A 16510-nucleotide genomic window follows, 5' to 3' on the forward strand; every position below is an offset into this window, starting at 1 on the left:
TGATCACAGAGAGTGGAACTATGGATCATCTGACTAAATCAAGTGTCATGAAAGCATGAGAAACATGACAATCTTATGGAAAGTCTAGAGAAAACAGAAAGTTGGTTTATTTGGTGGGAACTTCAGGAGACAAACATAGCATGTTCTCATTAGATCGCTGGACTCCCCGCATTGTATATGCATTCTGTACAACAGACCAGAACCTCTAGCACACAGAAGACCTCAGCTCCTCTAAAGGGAGCCAAATGTTATTCTAATTCTACTTGATTGCACATACAAGCACAGATAATAAGAAAACTGAGCAATGCATGTGGCCTACCATTTAGGTCTGCCAAAGAGTGTGCGGAGCCCAACGTTGCATGCTGATAGCAGGGGCCAGCTGGTGTGAGAATGGGGGAGTGAAGGTGCCAGGCCCAAGACAACTTCCTTGCCCTACATCTGGGCTTGCTACCATTCTCCTTACTTCACAAGATAGCAAGGCTGGCTTCCTAATCTCATCACTGAAAGTCCATTCCCCGCATTTCTCATTCCCTTCAAATACTAGCAAAACAAAGTCACTTTCTGCTTAGTATCCTTATTTTTTGTCTTTCTGCCTTTTTGTTTTGTTTTTCCTTTTCAAATATCATTTAATTCTTAACATTTTGTTTGCAGGAATGTTTTTAAAAAAGCAGTTGCATGTCAATCAGAAATCATGGATGTGTGTATCCTGATAAGATGAAACATTACATTGAATTTAAAGGCACCATTAAGGAATGTTATTTAAGACTCCGGCTCTACAGGAAGATAAAATTCTTCAGCATAACTGCACAGCGCAGGCTGACTGCTAGACAGAAGGAAGCTAAGAGACATCCCAGAGTCCACTTCCAGTGCCAGGAGTATAATCGACTGAAGTTTTCTGACAATATTTTGTAAATAAAAGAATATTTTTGAAGTGAGCTTTGGGCAAAAAATTCCTGCAGTGTTGACATTGTTGTGAAAAATATCATGTTGTTCTGATTTTTTTAAAAAAGGTTATCAGAATGGTTACTGACTAGGTTTTAGGGAAACAAAAAAATTCTAGAACCATTTTATTTGGGAAAGAAACCCAACCCTCTGAGCACCCTTAAATGCAAGGTTGAAAAGTCAGCATCTTTTGTGAAATGTGAGTTGATTGTTCTAATAATTTTACCACACTGTCAGGGTATGTACACATTTCAGTGGCATGAAGTCCGTGGTGATTAGTAAATCTTTATTGAGGAAAATTTACAATTGACCTTTAAGTTTTGCGTTGCGCTATAAAAACTGTGTGGTTTGGCCCAACCCCGCTAGTCCCTTGACAATGTTAAAGTCAGTGAAGGCTAATTCTAATTAAATTTCATTCTGCAAAATAAAAAGTAGAATACACCTTTAGAGGTGTTCAGATTTGTAAAGCAAAGTGAAACTACTAGAATACTGTCATCTGTATGTCATTAGAAACTGCAAAATTCCATGAAAAAATGTCCCTGTGGCACATTACTGATTCCAATGAAAATGCAACTACGTTGAGAGATGTAGTAGTTTGTGGTATTTTTCCATGTTTTCAGTTGGCAAATAGACATTTTTAAACATTTAATATGACACGGAAAAAGATGCACAAAGCTGTCAGAAATGAAAAAAAAATTCAAGTGAAAATGTGAAATAACATATTTGAATTTTGCAGTTTTGGGAGCTTCCCAAGGAAGACAATTACACTGATCACCTTCAATTGTGACATGTTACATGTTAACCAAGTATGTGATTTCAGCAAGCTTTGTACTCATTCACATCTGTAAAATGGATGGAAAACATTGCCGAATCAGAATGGCAGGTGATGGATCTGCAAAGCAAGTCCAAAGGATTAAAGCTCTAACCCACTGAAAAAGGGTCTTGGAATAGTGTGTGTCAGGCAAATGTAATAATAGGCGATGTTACCAGGTTTGAGTAAAATTGCCTAGATTTGCTTTCCTTTAAAAAACTATTGCTTTACTTGGGTCACACAACATTAATCTGGTGCCAGTTTCAGTGAACACTGAGGATACAGTTTGCTTCAGAGCCAACCGAAGTCAATGGGGATGCAATCAATAGCTAGAAAACTCAACAGTGGGTAGCAGAATTTGTCCACTGCTTTCCTGAAACCTCCTAAAAGCCATAAAGCAATTATTCTCTAGGCCCTCTGAGTCTGGGGAATTAGAGAAATGGAGGTCAAAGGGCATGTCCTACATATTTACAGGCTTAAATGCATGTGCACAGTGAATGAATGCTTTCGCCCACAGACACAGTTAAGTCTCTGTGTATACTTCCTTTATACAGCTTCTTTGTTTCTGGTATAAACAATCTGCTTCTGTTTGTGTGTGATGAGGCTATTGCTGTCAATAGAATACTGAAGTGTGCTATTCCTGCTTCTGCATGCACAGTGCATTTCCTTTACCCTGATTACTGTAGCAGTAGTAGTAGTTGACTACACTTGATCTTTGCCAGAAAGGCTTAGAAGTAGTAAGCCTCTCCCACTCCTACATCTTGGAGCATAGTCCATTAATGACCATTCGCCAGCATCCTCTGACTTGGGCAATCTTTTCCAGTTCTGTCCTGGTGTACCCTGTCTTTTTAGGGCCTGCCTTCAGGTCTCTATGCCACATGTTTCTTGGGTGGCCTCTTTTCTTTTTTCCTTATGGGTTCCAAATTAAGGACTGTCTTGTGATGTTGGTTGTTGGTTTTCTAAGGGTATGTGCAATCCATCACTATCTTCTCTTCCTGATTTCTTCTTCAGCAGGAAGTTGATGAGTCAGTTGCCACAGGTCCTGATTGTTGATGGTGTATGACAAGAGGATCTGGAAGTTTTTATGGAGGCAGTTATTGACAAATGTCTGGATTTTTTTAACAGTCCTCTTTGTTGTTCTCCACGTTTCTGCTCCCTACTGCAGGACGGATTTAACATTGGAGTTGAATAACCTATCTTAGTCTAAGACCTGCTTAGCATTCCAGAAGTTTTTCATGAAGAGGAAAGCTGTTCTTGCTTTCCCAGTCCTCACTCTAACATCAGTATCAGCAACCTCCTCTTTATCAATGAGGTTGCCCAGGTATGGGAAGATCCCAGCTTCTTCCAGCACCCTGCAACCAGGTATAACTGGCTCTGTGCTACTGATGTTGATTTTCAAGGTCTTAGTTTTTCCCTTGTGGATGTTCATGACATTGTAGCTTAGATGTCAGCAAAGTTTGATGTGTTGATGCGACCGGGTGCATGCGAACAGGGTGGTTGCTAACAGGAGGGAGTTTTGAGAGGGGCTCTCCTGGAGAAGGAGGGGGCAAACTACAGCACCTTTGGGTAAGTGGCTCTCTGGAGTGTGTGGGTGCCTGGGTTTGGGGGTTCTGGGCCTGGGTTTGTCTGTTTATTTCGTGTTTGGAGTGCTGAGCTGTGTGTGTGTTTGTTTGTTTGAAAGGCCATGTGCTCAGGCTGGCCATGTGCTCAGGCTGGCCATGTGCTCAGACTGCGTGCCGATTGGCTGAGTGGTAGTCAGAGGGAGGGGCTGTCTCAGGTAGGCCAGAGCTCTAAAGCCCTGCTGGCAAGCGACCAGGGAGCTTGCGACCAGGGTGGTTGCTAACAGGAGGGAGTTTAGAGGGGGAGCTTAGAGGGAGCTAGTTACTACTTCAGGTGTAAAGGGCAGCATCATCCCCAACTGCTGGCTGGAGCTGAGGGACCTGCTACAGCATGAGGAGCCGGTGGGGGGGTGAGATCGAGGGATGTCAGTGGTGGGCAAGTGGTTTGGGGGCGTCTGGTACGGCTGCGAGGATGGCAGCACCCATGGAGGCTGCTTGTGGCATGCTGGCTCAGATCGTATGGCTTCCAGGCCCAGTCCTGCGCTCCCTGCATGCATGTGCCGCACCAGATCTGTGGGGCTCCAGGGACAGACGTAGCCAGATGAAGAGTTGGTAGCTTTGGGTGGGACCCAGGGTGCGGCTGGGCTGCGAGATCGGCGCCTTCCTGGAGGATGTGGGGCTGCAGCAGCGTGTGGCCAGGTGCGGAGAGGCCAGGGGAAGGGGGACCTGGGGGCAATGAGAACTGATAGGGGGCAGTGTGGTGCAGTCGGGAGACATGGGAGTGGATGGGGGAAAAGGGGACAGGGAGGGAGGATCTGCGGGGTGATGGGAGCCGATGAGAGGCAGAGGGGTGGGGAGGAGGGTCCTGGGGAGGCAAGGTGGTCGTCACGGGGAGCTTTGGGGACAAGTGGCGCCAGGGAGGTGCAAGAGGTAGTGGGACCGTACCCACGTTCTCCATGCCCCACCGCCTTGTGGGTTATCCTGGAAAGGAGCAAGGCTAAGGGAGTGAACCCTGACAGAAAATCCGGAGGGGAGTCCTAAGGCAGTTCTGTGCTAACTTCCGGCATTGACCCGGCAACTCCTGCAGCTGAGCTGGTACCAGACGTAGAGGTTATCCTCTCCTTTGGACTATATCAGTAAAGCTGAAAGGGGAACACTGGTGTCTGGGCAGGCCAGGGTCTCAATAATTGCCCAAGCTCGCACCAGGAGAGGTACTCCAGCATCGCTAACAGCGTTGAACCAACACGGGAGGTAACAGATACCAGTTACAAGCTCTTGCTCGATTGGCATAGAGAACGAGCGCCAGGGGTTGCCTCCGATGGTGGGAGAGATCGTCGCATCTCACTGGACAGTCACCACCCGCCTCAAGCTGGGCAGCCCTCAGCCTATAAGGTACTGTCCCGCCACAGTTCACCTGCCTCACTGGGTGCGTGAGGCTTAAGGTTCCCAAACCTGACAAGTGACCTGAAAGCTGAGCACCAGGCAAGCCTAAAGAAGACAAATTTACTTGCTCAGGACGTTGCTGATTCTCCATCAATCAGCACTGACAACTATATGTTAGAGGCAGTCCACGAGTTTGTTTACCTCGGATCCACCATCACTGACCCCCTGTCCTTGGAGACTGAGCTAAATAGGAGGATCATGTAACACCCCCTAGGGCTCGGGCGGTCCTCGGGAGGAACCTGATAGGGAAGGGCCCGAGACATTACAATCGGGGTTTCCAAAGGATGATTAATAAAATGAATAGAATTACACCCACCAAGAAAACCACAACTCCCTGAGGGGTCTCTAGGTCCCAGTAATTATCCAAAATGGTCCAGGGGTTAGGATGGGTTATATTCATTGACCCCCTACCCTTTATTTAAATAATAATAAAGTCTGATTCTTTATAAATGACAACTATATTGTTTAATAAGTGAATAAACTATTTAAGATAATAAGCAGTTTACAATTCTTTATTCCTTATTACTACTTATATACTTGTATTTCCCAGCTATTGAATTTTACTTTCTATATCACTAAGTGAATTCTACAGTTAACAACTTACACTATTAGAATTCCTAAACCCTTTCTGTAACTATGAACTGAAACTTATCACTCTGTTACATGTATACTTACAACCTTATACGTACTAGTCCTGTGCTAATTAGCAGAAACATTACGCGTTGCAATGGATTCAGTTACAAGGCCTGAGTTGCGCCTGGAGTTCCAGGGGAGGTGGTCAGACAGGTGATCAGTCTGCTTGACCGGCGCTTGGAGATACGTGTGCTGCTACCTCCTCGAGCACCGGTTGGGCGGGGTCTTTTATACCCTTCCGAACCGCCCCCTCCCCTCATGAAAGTGGGGTGATTTTGTTAAGCCAATGAGGGAAACAATTTAGGTGACGTGCTGGGTTGCTACCTAAGTTCGCTTTTTTAAGGTTAGAGCCTGAAATTTAGGCGCGAGATTTTGGCGCGAATAACTTTGGTATTCTGCCTGACAACAGGATGTGGTTTGAGGCCCAGACAGAGTGTGTGGCAATGCCTGCCTCCCGAGCATGGCCAGGCCAAATGCAGACACTTGTTTAACAGATCGGTAAAGCAGCCACAACTCTGTCCAGACTCAGCGAGAGAGTGTGGAATAACAACAAGCTGTACACTCACACCAAAATGCAAGTCTACAGAACCTGCATCCTCAGCACCCTCCTTTACAGCAGCAAGACTTGGACCCTGTACCCCCGCCAGGAAAAGAGGCTGAACGTCTTCCACTTGTGCTGCCTCAGACGCATCCTTGGAATATCATGGAAAGACAGAGTGTCCAACACTGCCGTCCTTGAGCAAGCTGGAATCCCAGCTATGCACACCCTCCTCAGGCAGTGGCGGCTCCGCTGGCTTGGCCACGTCCACAGGATGAATGATGGAAGGATCCCAAAAGACATCCTGTATGGCGAGCTAGCCTCTGGCAAAAGACCCCCTGGACGCCCCCATCTGCGCTACAAAGATGTTTGCAAGAGAGACCTCAGGGAAGTAAACATCAAGCCAGACAGCTGGGGGGAGGTGGCAGACGATCGCAGCAGATGGAGGCAGGAACTATACAAGGGCCTTCAGAAGGGTGAGTAGTTGAGGATCAGACAGATAGCAAAGGAGAAGCAAGACCACAGAAAGCACAGCAAGGACCTGCCATACACCCATTACATATGCAACAGATGCAGCAAGGACTGTCACTCTCGTGTGGGTCTTCACAGTCACAGCCAACGCTGCAAATGAGGATGCCAAATGGAATTACGAAGGGCGCGTTCCATAGTCTATGTAGACTGAAGGATGCTGCTACTACTACTTGATGTCTTCTCTTGCACCCGTTGGTGGCTGTGGGAGGGAAGTGCCAGATCATTGGCAAACTTCAGGTCATCCAGCTGGGTCCACAGAGCCCACTGGATCCTATTTCTTTTCCCTGCTGTTGTCATCTTCATGACACAGCCTATCACAAGGAGAAAGAGGAATGCTGACAACAAGCAGCCTTGTTGGACTTTGGTCTTCACTTTGAAGCTCCTTTTGAACTGTTCCCCATGGTAAACTTTGCAGGTCATTCCTTTGTAAGAGTTCTTAATGAGGCTGACTAACTTGATTGGTATGTCATAATGCCAAAGCAGCTGCCACAGGGGGTCCCTGTGTATGTTGTCAAAAGCTTTCTCATAGGCTTAGCCTGATTACAGTCTGTTATAATAATCATCCCAAACTCTAGTGTGTCTCTGCACCTCTATTTTAACCCCAAACTGGGAATAAGTCTCAATGGCACTGTCTAACACTCCATTTTAAAAAAAATTGGACTTAAACAATGAAAATTTCAAAATTGATTCTTCTGAAACCTGTTCACTTGCAAAAACCTGCAGCTGCGCCAGACCCCTCTATTTATACTCAGGCAAGGACTCAGTACTGCTGGCTTTGACCTTTATCTGATTTTAGCCTGTAACCGAAGCTACTGTAGTGAAACTATCTTTGCGTTTTTCACAAATTAGGTGGTTCAGCTAATAAAGTAAGATCCTTCGGCCCTTTCTAAACTGATCTTCAGGTGAACACTTGCTACAGGATTTCCCCATGACATATTGCACTAGCCAAGGCCAAAAAAAAAAAAAAAAAAAAGAGAAAGGGCACCTTTGCTGTGTCTACACTTGCATTCCTCTTTTGAAAGAGGTATGCAAATGAGGTAAATTGAAAATGAAAATGATATACAACTTTGCATATCTGACACCTCATTTGCATACGTTTACTTCAAAATAACTTCTTTCGAAAGAAGAAAACCAGTGTAGACACTGCTCTTTTGAAAGTAAACCCCATCTTTGAAAGAATCCTTCTTCCCATACAAAAAGTTTAAGAACACTAGGATGAATTTCCTCAGGAGCTGCCTAGCCTTCAATGTATTCTTTAGCCAGTTCTTTTCTTATTCTAGCTTGTATTCCTTCACTATTTGTCTATATTATTTGTACTAATAATATGTTCAAATTTTTAGGGAAAACTGAAGCAAAGTGCGCATTAAACACGCAGCCTTTTTGATGGCATTGGTTGTTAGCCTGTTTCTTAGCTAAAAAGAGGCCCTAGTTTTTCTTTTGTCTTTCTTTTGCTCCCCATATATTTGCAGTACCCATTCTTATTGCATTTCACACCCCTTGTTAAATGTGACTAGTTTCATGCCTTAGCTTTTCTGATTTTGCTCCTGTCTGCTTGTTCTATTCTTTTGTATTCCTCCTTACCAGCTTGTCCCTGTTTCCACTTTTTTGAGGATTTCTTTTTCTTTTTTCAGGTCACTAAAAGGCCATACTGCCTCTTCCTGTTGTTCCTATCTTATCTTCACATTAGGATAGTTTGTGTTGAGTCTGTAATGCACTCTCTTAGGAAAACATACATAAGAATGCCAACACTGGGTCAGACCAGAGGTCCTTGTAGCTCAGTATCCTATCTTCTGACAGAGGCCAATGCCTGACGCCCCAGAGGGAGTGAACAGAACAGGTAAGCACGAAAGCAATCCCCCTCCCGTCATCCCTCTCCATCCTCTGACAAACAGCGGCTAGTGACACCATTCCTAACCACCCTGGTTAATATCCTTTGGTGGACCTAACCTCCATGAGTTTTATCTGGTTCTTTTTGAACCTTGTTAAAAAGTCTTAGTACCACAAGACTAGATAGTGCTTTCAAAGACAGCCCAGCTTGTGTGTGTGTGTGTACTTGTTCATAAGCAGCACCATCACAAAAATAGCCTTTGGATGCAGTGTGGCTCAGGGAATGTCTACACAGCAGCTAAATACCCGAGGATGGACTGTGTCATGTGACACAGGGTCACTGGGCTCAGGCTATATGGCTGTAAATCTGCTGCGTAGACATTTGGGCATGGTATTGAGCCCAGACTCTGGGAACCACAGGCACTGACTTCCCTTCTAGTTGACGGGGGGGGTGGGGGTGGGGGGGTGAAGGTGCTCAGCTGCCTTCTCCAGCCCAGGCTCTATCCCTACCCCATCCTATTCTACCCCTTCTCAACCCCTTCCTGCGTCTTCCCCAAAGCGCCTCCACCCCTGCACCTTCTCTCCCTCCTGGAGCCTCCAGAACACTGTGAATCAGAAGTGCTGAGAGGGTAGCGGAAGAGTATATCAGTGAAGCCACCAGTGGTCAAGATATGTTGAGGGGGAGGGAAGCAGAGGGGAGAGATTGGCTGCTGGTGGGTGCTCAGTACCCACTCATTTTTACCTGTGGGTGCTCCAGCCCCTGAACTCCCACTGACATGGCCCCTCTATTGGGCCCCCCGAGGTGTCAGGTTGCAAAGCACAGGCCTTATCCCAAGCCTGAAAATTTACACAGCAATTGTTAGCCCAGTAGCTCAAATCCAGGCATGAGTCCACTGACCTGGTCCAGCCATGCTCATGCCATGCGTCTTTTATTCCACTGTAGACAAACCCTTGGACATAGGCTTTAACTTCCTCTCTCTCAGGGGAGTGCAGGGAGGCGCTCGACCTACCCTATTTTTCCCAGGCCCTCTCCCACTCCACCCTTTCCTCCAAGCCCCCACCCTACCCTGCTCCATCCCTGCCTCACCTCTTCCTGCCTCTCCTTCCAGTGTTCCCCATCCCCTCTCCTCCCTTTCCTCCACAGAGCCTCCTGCACTTGGTGGAACATGTGATCCCAGTGGCTGGGAGACAGTGGGAGGACATGATCAGCAGGGTGTGAGTAGGCAAGAGGCCTTGGGGTATGACAGCGAGCTTGCCTGCTGGTGGGGTGCGGAGGGGGGCAGTGGTTAATTTGTGTCCATTGGAATACCCATGGAGTCAGTGCCTATGCCCTCAGAAGAATATATCTTAACAGCTTGTCTGCCTGGTGAGTTAGTGCCCATGAAGTCAGGGTATGAGTTTATAGAGAACTGGCTTGCTGGGAACTCACCTGCTGTGTGGATTCTACAAAGTCACAGTTTCCCCTTTGCTTATTCCTCTGTGGAAATAAAGCACCTAATAATGTACTACTTGGCTGCTTGGGACATGATATAACCATTGAATAATTATTCTAGTCAGTTAGGGCTACAGACTATAGTGAGTGTGACGCTGATGGAACCGTAAAATGGTTTTGCTTTCTCACAAGCCACCTAAACAGAGCAGTCACTTTCTTCCCAGGACTGTCTTTTCCTCTTTGTTTTAACTAGGATCAGATGGTGACGTGGATACTTACAATTCCCCCTGCTCATGTGAACCTTTTACAAACAACAATGTATTTAATCTCACAACAATCCTGTGAAGTAGGGGATTATCTCCAGTTTATTAATAAGGCCACAACTACATTGGGCAAGTTCTTTTGGAAAATCAGGCCCTTTTTTGGAAGAACACACAGCACATCCATGCACAAAATGCACTCTTTTGATCTGAAATTGAAAGAATGTGTCTCTTCTTCTGGAAGCGCCTCCTTTTGAAAGCTTCTTTCGAAAAAATCATGCGTAGCTGCTCCGGGGCCCTTTTTTCAAAAGACCAGTCTTCATGGTGCTGGATTTTTTGATCCGTGGCCCGTTCTTTTGAAAGAGTGGGGACTGCGTGGACGCTTTCTATCAAAAGAGCAGATTGATCTTTCAATCTGCTTTTTTGTGTGTGGATGCGCTCTTTTAAAAGAAGATCTTCTGGAAGAGATCATCTTTTGGAAGATCACTGTTGTGAGTTCCTCTGGAGTGCGGCAAGTGTCTACACTTGCAATTGATTGACAGTTTTTTTTTTTTTTTTTTTTTTTTTAATTCTTAAAGAAACCCCTCTGAATGACAAAAGTTGTGCTGGGGTAAGTGTGAATGCTGCTTCAAGAGTGCAAAAGCCACTTAAGTGGAAGAAACATTTCATCACAGAAGTGCCAAGAGTGCTCACACAAGCCGACTTTTAGCCACAGGACTGCATTGACACAGCCTTGTCATTTATAGCTGCATGGTGTAAAAACATAAGAACATAAGAATGGCTATACTGGGTTAGACCAAGGTCCATCTAGTCCACTATCCTGTCTTGCAACAGTGGTCAATGCCAGATGCCTCATATGGAATAAACAGAAGAGGTAATCAAGTTATCCCTCTCCTATCATACGTTTCCAGATTCTGACAAACAGAGGCGAGGGACACCATTCCTATCCATCTTTGTGAATAGCCATTGATGGACCTAAACTTCATGAATTTATCTAGTTCTTTTTTTAAGCCTGTTAAAGTCCTGGTCTCCACAACATCCTCTGGCAAAGAGTTCCACAGGAGTATCATAAGCTGTATGAAGAAAAACATCCAGGGGCTCTAATCTAAAATAGGCTCCATTGTGGACGTACTATTGAATAAGTTTTGCTTATTTTGGGGCTTCCCTGTAGTGTGGATGTGTAATTCCAAAACATCTTATTTTGGAATCATAACTCTAGAATAAGCTAACCTAGGATAACTCTGTCATGTAGACATACTCTAAGGCTATGTCTGCACAGCAGCCTTATTTCAAAATAAGCTATTCTGAAATAGAGCTGCTACACACAAATGTATTTCGAAATAGCACTTAACTATTACTCATTCTGCACACTTGGCATATATTTTGAAATAGTTATTTCAAAACAGTCACTGTTCCTCCCACAATGAGGTATACTGATTTTGAAATCACTCACCCACTATTTCAAATTTATTTTGAAATGACGTGTGTGGTGTAGATGGCAGCAATCTTATTTTGAAATAGCAGCTGTTATCCTGAAATAACTTGGCTGTGTAGCACAGCCTAATAGATTAGCAAATCATGGGTTTCATTTACAGAAACCACGTTGACTTTTCCTCAACCAATTATGTCATGTATGTGTCTGACAATTTTATTGTTTACTATCATTTCAGCTAATTTGCCCAGTACTGACAATAGTGCTCTGTAATTGTCAAAATCACCTCTAGAGCCCTCTTTAAACATGGGTGTCGCATTAGCTCTTTTCCTGTCATTAGGTACAGAAGCTGATTTAAAAGATAGGTTATAAACCACAGTTGTTAGTTCCACAATTTCATATTTGAGTTCTTGGGTGAATGCCATCTGGTCCTGGTGACTTTTCACTGTTATGTTTGTCAATTTGTCCCAAAATGTATTCTAATGACACCTAAATATGAGGCAGTTCCTCAGATTTGTCACTGAAAAAGAATGGCTCATATTGAGGAATCTCCCTAACATCCTCAGCTATGAAGACCGAAGCAAAGAATTCCGTTAGTTTCCTTTAGCAGCTTGAGCGTCCAGTGGCCCCACTGGTTGTTTACCAGGCTTCCTGCTTCTGATGTACTTAAAAACATTTAGCTATTACTTTTTGAGTTTTTAGCTAGCTGTTCTTTAAACTCCTTTTTGGCTTTTTTTAATTATATTTTACATTTAATTTGATAGAGTTTATGCTCCTTTCTATTTTCCTCAGTGGGATTTAAATTCCACTCATTAAATGATGCCTTTTCATCTTTCACGGCTCCTTTTACCTGATTGTTAAACTGGGGGGGAGGGCACTTTTTTGGTTTTCTCACTTTTTTTTTTTAATTTAGGGTACACATTTAATATGAGCCTCCATTATGGTGTTTTTGAAAAGTTTCCATGCATCTTGCATGGATTTTACTTTTGTCACTGTAACTTCTAGTTTCTGTTTAACTAACCTCCTCTTTTTTGTGTAGTTCCTCTTTCTGAAATTAAATGCCACAGTTTTGGGCAGCTGAGGTGTTTTCGCACAACAGGAATGTCAAGTTGTATTGCATTATTGTCACTATTTCCAAGTGGTCCAGTTATATTAACTTCTTGGACCAGGTCCTGTGCTCCACTCAGACTAAATCAAGAATTGCTTTGAGAACCAGCTGCTCCAAGAAGCAGTCATTTAAGGTATCTAGGAATTGTATCTCTGTGTCCCATCTTGAGGTGATGTGTACTGTCCTTCTGATATATTTTGTACCCTGATATGACAGTGCCCCATCAATTGTCCTCATTTCCCCAAGTTCCTGTGATGCCCATTATATCAATATCCTCCTTTACTATGAAGAAATGAATTCAATTTTCCTATGTCCCGTAACCTCTATTTCACCCTTCCTCCCATATTAGCACATTACATTTGAAATCTGACTGCATAAGTAGATAATAAAAATACTTCTCTTTCTAGATTATATGTATTCTCATGAACACGCTCACTGAGTGTATTGACATTGTAGCCTATAGGTCTAATCTGCTAGTTTGCCTATAGATATATTTTCTTATAGGTTTCTTATTTCTTTATCATTTTATTATATGGTTATTAGAATAGGTTATAATAAGCTTATATTAAAGTAGTTTGGTTGTAACACAAGGGACCTACAAGCTACACCCTGTATGTTGAGCTAAGGTAAAGTTAACATATATATATCTGGGACCAATCATCCAGCTAACACAGTTGTCTTACATACACCTGGGATCTTTCACTTATATAGATAGTGATAAGATAAAGCAATCTTTAATGACCTAGGGGCTTTCCAGAATTCCCTCAGACTTAACAGGTACATCACAACTTGGAAAAAACTCAAAATAACCGGTTAAGAACTGCCCAAATAAAATAAAAATAATAAATTTGGTACATAACCACAGAAGGGACCATGGTAACGAATTGACATATTTGATAATAAGTTAAGATCAATGGTACATTGACTTAGAGGAAAAACACATTTCCCCTTCAGTAAGGAGAGGAGATATAAATAAATAGAAAGGGGAACATTGCCTACTGAATATGCATCAAACATAACAATGTCAGTGTAACATATCACAAAACCCTTTATTCTTCAAACAAATGCCTCCAGTGTTGGATGTGGGGCAGTGTTATCTCAGGAATTAGGGGGATAAGAACACCCAGTACTCTATCTTGGCAGGAAGTCATTTTTGCAGGAAGTAGTCTAGGTCACAAAGATAAACAATTTGCTATAGTGCTGCATTTCCCACAGGACAAACACCCATGTCATTAACTGAACCTGTTGCTGTTTCAAGGCAGTAGCATATCCTCTACCTTAGTTCTTCCAGTGGTACCATTTGAATCCTGAAAAAGGGTTATTTAAGGAGCTTTTTGAAATCAAGAATCTGGAGGTACTTCATTCCTAAATCCCAAATTACATGTTGGGGGAGCAGAAGATGCAGGTATGACAGAGAACTGTTTGTGCACAGGTATATACACAACTGCTGTAATGACACACCATTATTTGCGCCAGGTTTTGTGATGGTCATTTTTTTGGTAGTAGAAGTGCTTTTACAAGAAGTATATTTTTAGGAGCTACAGTCGCAGCTGACTATTCTGAAGAAATTTTGCTGTAGGGCATTAACAAAATTGGATACAGTAGTGTCAAAAAGAGAAGTCAAAATAGCAGCAGCAATGTGCTGCTTCCTTTGGACTTAGCACTGTTGGCTGGAAAATGGAAAATTAACCCATTTAAACCGGTTAATAATACAAGAAGCGGGGAGAGCAGGCATTTCTTCTCTATTTGCTCTTAGGTTTCTCATTCCTTACGTCTAGCTTCTCAAATAAAAAGCAGTTGTCTGAGAAATGGAAATGAAATGAGTCAACTTAGATAAGAGACAAATAACAATTATTTAGGAAAGTCATTTGTGGTGAGGTTAAAAGATATTTATCAACACATAACTGACAAAGGGATTCAGGGAAACAAAGTCTGAGACATCTAAGATGAGACAAAGTCCTTGGTGGTTGCTGATCAGGCACAACAAATATAATTCTTAAAAAAGCAGTAAAGTAGCACTGTAAAGACTAACAAAATAATTTATTAGGCGAGCTTTCGTGGGACAGACCCACTTCTTCAGACCCACACGAAAATCTCACCTAATAAATTTTGTTAGTCTTTAAAGTGCTACTTTACTGCTTTTTTGTTTTGCTTTTTTGTTTTGTTTTGAAAGACTAGCACAGCTTTCTCTCTTTTACGAATCAAATATAATTCCTGAGTAACTAGTAAGCCACCTCTATTTTTTCCACTTGTATGTTCAGAATTGTTCCTTACAACATTTTCTAGTATAGTTTTAAATGCCCACAAACTCCATTACTTCATTTTAGAAACTTGTGCAGGATAAAAGACCTTAGTAGGTCAGATACAGAAGCCCTTATTCATGCTAAAGGATGTTTTACTCTGAAAGTAGGCCTGTTGTTTTCAATTATACTGCATGTGGAGAAATGTACTAGTCAGCATGAGTAGGTTGCCAGAATGTGGCCTGCAGATATAACATTCAGCCTAATTCAGTTCTTTTCCCAGTTTCAGCCGATTCCTTACATGTGTACAGTGGTGGTGAACATTCCTTGCTAAACTCATTTTCTATGTATGCTAGAGATGAAGTCAGCATTAAAAAACAAAACAAAGCAAAACAAAACACCCCTCCTTTGTCTCTAAGGATGAAATCCTGGCTTCATTGAGGTCAATGTCAAAATTCCATATGACTTCACTGGGGTCAGCGTATTACCCTTGCCCTCTACAATTACATCTAAATGAAAGACGACAAATCTCTTTCCAAAATTCCAGCTCAGAATTGATGTTTATGGCCTCTTTATTGCTTCTGTGCTGCAACTCGCCAATTCTCTCATTTCTGAAAATAGTTCTATTACTTGCCTCTTATAAATAAACAGATTTTCTGAGAAGCTGATAAGACACAGATCCAACATACATATCTGCTTAGTTAGGGTGGAGGGCCTTCCTTAAAGACTTCAATCTCTCCAAAAGGGATCTTTCTTCCTTTGAAAGTTTTTCATATCACCCAGGGGCCAGTGCCTCTCTAGATCTTCTCATGATTGAAGGGATATTTGCTTTGGGAAAACTCTGAGGCTAACCTCTACTCTTCTGGTTTCATGTTGTCCAGGTTCCTGTTTTCTTTGACTACAGTGCCCCAAAGTCACCCTGTGGCTTTGTTTTCTGATGAAATATTGTGAGAAGTAGCAGTTGTGTGGCATTTCTAGTAAGAATAGCGTGAGAAAAGACCCTTGCTTGGGACACAGATAGTACAAATAATGAAAGAATACTTCTCATGGCAGTTCAACATTCACAGGCTAGTTCTGGTGTCACTGTACATCTTTATGTTATTGGTTGCTGAGACAGAAAATACTTAGAGGAGAATGGTTTGTGTTTTAAAAGCTCAACAAAATCTCTATCTGCATCAGTGTGTGCACACACATATATGTGGGTGTACATATTTGTGTATGTCTGAACGTGGAAAGGAAGCGGGGAAAGCTAAAAAAAAAGAGTACGTTTGAATGTACCACTCAGATTGTATAAGCGTCTGAAGCAGAATTTGCTGCTGCCAAAAGTAGGAGTGGGGACTGACAGCTAGCTAATAATCATTAGATTTCCTACTAGTTTAGCTTGGGTAGAAGTGTCAGCAATCTATTTTTCACATTGGTTGACAGCATTGTACAGTTAGCTAGGCTACCTATGATATTTTTTCCATTCTATTAAATGGGACATCTGTTAGAGGTCCCTGCATGTCACTATTGCAAACAGAAGTGATGAGACTTGATCTGTTTCATGCTTTATATGGTACCTCGACGTTCAGCAACCTGTTCTGCCTTACACATTCTGCTTCTCTGAACCTGGTTCAGGGCTTTGGCCTTATATAAAATCAGCCTTGCATGAGGCCAGAAGTGCCACCTGTCATCCATCCCTTGTGGTTAGGCCAGTTAGCTTTGGTGACCAGTGAAGAGCTAATTTCAAACACCCTGGGTATGTTAGCATAGTC

This window comes from Carettochelys insculpta, chromosome 1 (assembly GCF_033958435.1).
Source record: "Carettochelys insculpta isolate YL-2023 chromosome 1, ASM3395843v1, whole genome shotgun sequence".
NCBI lineage: Eukaryota > Metazoa > Chordata > Testudines > Carettochelyidae > Carettochelys > Carettochelys insculpta.